Genomic DNA, 6,000 nt, shown 5'->3' with positions numbered 1-6,000 from the left:
CAGGGGAATATAATGTCCGAGGAGGGGAGGTTACGTGATAGTTACGTTTATCAAAATTTTAAACGCCAAAACTAATTTGACCTAACCTATCACTCTAACCTAACCTCACTAATATTTTAACCTAGCCTTCAACCTACTCGCACATTATATTCTCCTGATAAAAGTTTTGTAAAAGTTGAAATATGTCTGTGAAAGCTGGGTTTAGATCGTGAGCACAGTGTGGTGTTTACCATCTTTTCGTAACAGCTTTGTGTTTTAGGACACACAACTGAGTTGATTTTACACGTAGAAACTGTGCTAACATGTCGTCGTGCTTGAAAACTGTTGATCACATCCCAAAAGGAGAAATGCATCATTAAATTAGTCCGATGCGCCTCTCGGAGCTACATTTTTAAATTGGCCAACTTATAGAATTTAAACGTAACGCGAGAAGTAATTTACTCGCACCTGAAGAGATGCGCTTCTCCATTAGTTACATCTCTAACTCGAATTAGATGCAGCGAGTAATTCATAAAATTAGATCTTCGCGAGCGGATGACGTGTAATAATGAAAAATGGGAGTAATTGGATAGTTGCGCGAAAACTTCCTTATTAGCAGCGTGGAGCGCAAAAATAATTTGCCTTTCGTTGAGCTGCTGCCGTAGAGTTTCATTTACAATCGGCGAAACCGCCGCGCGAGAGCTTCAAGCCGCTGAAAATTAGAGACGTTAAATCTAAGAGTCTGGAACATGTTTACGAGTATATACTGCCCCAGAGGAGCTGTAGAGGCATATTTAAGGGTTTGTCATTCCGAAGGCGGGATTTACTTTCGGGGAAAAATTATAAAACAGAGGCGCGTTTCTGTCATACCACAAGATCGAGACTTAGGTGTGTCTGTAGGCATTAATTACAATGGTAATAGTCAGTCTTCGATGAAGTAAATGTAACTGTAGTCCTGCTTTGCCGGAAGCAACGCGGCGTTACCGATAATTCCCTAATTTATCGGCTTGAAGTTTGGTACGCGTAGTTTGACGCTTGATATGGTATATAAAAAATCACCACATGTGCATCTCCAGTGTTCGATTAAATCTCTCATCATCGAGTTTATAAATTTCGAGTTATATTTCGTACAGAAGCGCAAATGGACCTTGCAGCTACAGGTTAATGCATAGTGCAACGTTAGCTTGCAGATTAAATTGTAAATCAAAGGACTCTGAGACAGAGCTGGGCAGTACCTATTCGATTTTGTAAATACTTTTTAGTATTCAAATTCTTTAAAGTATTCAAATATTTTGTAATTAAATACTTTTATGGAAGCAGTATTTGTATTTGAACTCAAATATTTTCACAAATATTTAGTATTCGAATACTTTGCAAGGTATTTGAATACTTTGAGAAGTATTCGAATACTTCGCATAGTATTTGAATACTTAACCTTCCCTTTTTTACCAAAAATCGACTACACCAAAATTTCTCGGGAAAACACTTTTTCTTATTAATATTGGTGCGTAGAATCCAAAACAATTCGTACTTTTTCTATCAGACTTCTCAATCAAAAGTTATAGACTAGAAACCAATTTCTAAAGAAAATTCAAAGGGCTGTAACTTTTGATCTAGTGGCCCAACCTTCAAACTGTTTGAAATTATGGATTCCACGGGCAAAATTCTATAAGAATATTTTTTTCCCGGTGGATCCCAGACAATTTTTTTTCGGGCCCCAAAAAAAGGCAGTGTACCTTCCTTTTTTACCAAAAATCGACCACTCCAAAATTTCTCGGGAAAACACTATTTCTTATTAATTTTGGTGCGTAGAATCCTAATCTACTCGTACTTTTTCGATTAAACCTCTCAATCAAGTTATGGACAAAAAACCAATTTTGAAAAAAAATTCAATAGGCTGTAACTTTTGATCTAGTTGCCCAATCTCTGTTTGAAATTATGGATTCTACGGACCAAATTCTATCAGAATATGTTTTTTTCCCGGTCGATCCCAGACAATTTTTTTTCTATAAGAAAAATTTTTTTCCGGGTCGATCTGAGAGAATTTTTTTTGCGGGCCTCAAAAAAAGGCAGTTATAACCTTCCTTTTTTACCAAAAATTGACTACACCAAAATTTTTCGGGAAAACACTTTTTCTTATTAATTTTGGTGCGTAGAATCCAAAACAATTCGTACTTTTTCGATCAGACTTCTCAATCAAAAGTTATAGACTAGAAACCAATTTCGAAAGAAAATTCAAAGGGCTGTAACTTTTGAACTAGTAGCCCAATCTTGGAACTGTTTGAAATTATGGATTCTACAGGCCACATTCTATAAGAAATTTTTTTTTCCGGGTCGATCTGAGACAATTTTTTTTGCGGGCCTCAAAAAAAGGCAGTGTATAACCTTCCTTTTTTACCAAAAATCGACTACACCAAAATTTCTCGGGAAAACAATTTTTCTTATTAATTTTGGTGCGTAGAATCCAAAACAATTCGTACTTTTTCGATCAGACTTCTCAATCAAAAGTTATAGACTAGAAACCAATTTCGAAAGAAAATTCAAAGGGCTGTAACTTTTGAACTAGTAGCCCAATCTTGGAACTGTTTGAAATTATGGATTCTACAGGCCACATTCTATAAGAAATTTTTTTTCCGGGTCGATCTGAGACAATTTTTTTTTCGGGGCTCAAAAAAAGGCAGTGTATAACCTTCCTTTTTTACCAAAAATCGACTGCACCAAAATTTCTCGGGAAAACACTTTTTCTTATTAATTTTGGTGCGTAGAATCCAAAACAATTCGTACTTTTTCGATCAGACTTCTCAATCAAAAGTTATAGACTAGAAACCAATTTCGAAAGAAAATTCAAAGGGCTGTAACTTTTGAAATAGTAGTCCAATCTTGGAACTGTTTGAAATTATGGATTCTACAGGCCACATTCCATAAGAATTTTTTTTTTCCGGTCGATCTGAGACAATTTTTTTTGCGGGCCTCAAAAAAAGGCAGTGTATAACCTTCCTTTTTTACCAAAAATCGACTACACCAAAATTTCTCGGGAAAACACTTTTTCTTATTAATTTTGGTGCGTAGAATCCAAAACAATTCGTACGTTTTCGATTAGACCTCTCAATAAATAGTTATGGACAAAAAACAAATTTCGAAAAAAAATTCAAAGGGCTGTAACTTTTGATCTAGTGGCCCAATCTTCAAACTGTTTGAAATTATGGATTCTACGGGCCAAATTCTATAGGAAAATGTTTTTTCCCGGTCGATCTCAGACAATTTTTTTTTCCGGCCTCAAAAAAAGGCAGTACTTTTAAGTTATTCAAATATTTGAGAACAATTTAGAAATGTTTAGGGAAAGTTTCCATTGTCACAAAATCAAATATAAAAATCCGATACATCTGAATACCGAACTCCATAGTCGTAACTTAAATACAATAGGGACCTTTCTTATATCCTTAAGACCATGTGTACCAATTTTCAAAGCGATCGCACGTTTCGAAACAAGTTATCATGCACACGGACAAACGGATGGTCAAAAATGGATCTGTTCCAAAATCGGACGTACGATCGCTTTGAAAACTGGTACACGTATTCTTAAGGATATAACTGGTATAAGAAAGGTCCTGGTAGGTACCTCCTATATAATAATATAATAATAATAATACGCTTTTACTCCCCTTAAATTTGTATATAACAATAGAAATAATATAAAAAAAGCTAACCCCATACGAAGTATAACTTGATTTTTTAAGTAGTATTAAGCCTTTTATCTAGTATACTATTTTAAATTTTTAATGTATTTGAGTGACAAGTATTTGAATACTTTTTACTGTATTCGAATACTTTACAAAGTAAGATAATGAAATACTTTTCAAAGTATTCGAATACATTCTAAAGTATTTGAATACTTATTTTTTAAGTATTTGAATACTTTTCAAAGTATCTGTATCTAGTACCTATTCGCTTGTTCTGGAAGTAAAAGTATTTAGTATTCAAATGCCTTTGATTTGTGTAAAGTATTTACTATTTAGTATTCAAATACTTTTTGAATGTATTCTGCCCAGCTCTGTTCTGAGACAAGTCACAATTTGTCCAGGGTATATTTAGATTTAATCGACTGTATGGATCGGCGATGTTTTTTCATCTTGTGAAAATGATTTCGTATGGATTGGCGATGTTCTTAAAAAAACCTCGTTCGTAGTGATAAACGAATACAAAAGCCGCCAGTTGAACTCATCGCGCTTTGATTTCCACCAGCATCGGCCGAAAGCGATTCGAAAGACCTGGACAGGAAGTGGATTTAAGGATTGCGAAATAAATTTCTGTATTACACTTGCGCTCGTCGTTTTTATCGGCCGATTGTGTTGAGCTGTTGGCAATTTTCTTATTGTCTGCGAGAATGAGAGGTTGGCTTTAGCTTCGGGGAAGATACATTGGCCGATTCCTAAGGGAAATTCAGTCTCTGAAACGCGTTCGGTGCGTCTCCCAATGACGAGCTTTAGTTACATCGACTCGAACATATTGTACGTTATTAGATAAATCGAATCTCTCACAATTAACCCGTCTCGTCGCAATCGAGCGAAACTTTCAAAAGGGAGGTTATTTACTCGCGACTGGAAGTGGACATTTTTTACGTTATGAACTAGAATGCCAAGCACTTATAATCTGTTTGTTTCCCAAGTATCTGGGAAACTCTTCCGAGCTTAAACTTTATAGAACATATTGAAACGTTCAACTGTGCTTGTCCCATCCACTTAACTTTAACAAGAGAGTCTTATAGACTTTGAAAGTCCCCATCTCGGAGACTAAGTAGATACAAATGTCAACAGATTCTTTCCCCTTTCGAATGCCGGAATTGTACGAAACTAATGGAGTGAGTAACCGACGAGTTTAATCAAGAAGAGAGAGAATACGGAAAGTTCAGGTGGGGCTGTGTGATCAGTGCCCTGTAAAACAAGACGGTGAATTTGCTGTTGGCTACATGTGCGCTGTCAAGCGATTTAACGCTACCCCTCTAAACGCTTCGATGGCTCAAGTTTGTTACACGATCCTTAAACTTATCCAATCATTTCATCGCCATATCACTTTGTACTTGCATCGATATAGAACAATGCATAACCAATGAAGTAACTAATTAATGGCAGAGGGCGCTGCGATCGCGAGGGAGCGTAAAGGAAATATGTGCTTTAGAATTCACGACGCATTTTTAACTCGAGGGGCAAATCAAGAACAGATTGATCAGTTAGATAAATAAACCTACAACGATATAGCTCATAAAGTTCTGAATAGATGAAGGCGCTCGACTTGTGTATGACTTGAATGACCAATTTTGATAAAATCAAGAACTGCTCGGCGTTCAATTGTTTATCGTTAATAAGCGCATTACGCGTTAGAACTAAAACCATTGGCCCTTCAACTTTAGAACCATTAGGATTTTCAGGACATCTGTAAAGCGTGGATTCTTTCAAACTTCCGAAGCGTTGCTATTTTAGGATCGTTAGGACCTTTCACGGACTCGCCTATCTATTTTAATGCTTCTTTCGCATTCTACTTAAATTTCCATCATTAATTTACAACAACAAATTGGAAGGTTAATGGTTAAAATTCCCGATTTCGTTCACGGAAACGTAACGTGAAATGCAAGACTTGCGTGAGTTACGGCTCTAGAGCTAGCTAGCGCAATTGATGGATGTTAAACGAATAAAAGGGGATTTAATGCAAAAAAATTCCCGATTTTGTTAATAAATCGCATTCTGAGGCGTTAATTAATTAAAAAATATGGGTAGGGATTAATCCGGAGATTTTAGAAGACATTCGGTTGTGAGACAATTGAGTTTTCACCCAGGAAACGTAAGGTGTTTGTTTGAAAGAGATACGTTCCTATTTGGCCAAGTTGTGAGCGTTAAATTTGTTCGCGCGTAAAATTCGGCAAACTGTGGATTGCACATAACCATTTTTTTATCAATACACAGTCACACCATTTACCATAATTGCTAATTTTACGGTTCGTTGAATTATCATTACCTTTACAATGTT

Source organism: Photinus pyralis, unplaced genomic scaffold (genome assembly GCF_008802855.1).
Source record: "Photinus pyralis isolate 1611_PpyrPB1 unplaced genomic scaffold, Ppyr1.3 Ppyr1.4_LG9, whole genome shotgun sequence".
Classification (NCBI taxonomy): Eukaryota; Metazoa; Arthropoda; class Insecta; order Coleoptera; family Lampyridae; genus Photinus; species Photinus pyralis.
Note: the sequence above shows the minus strand (reverse complement) of the source record.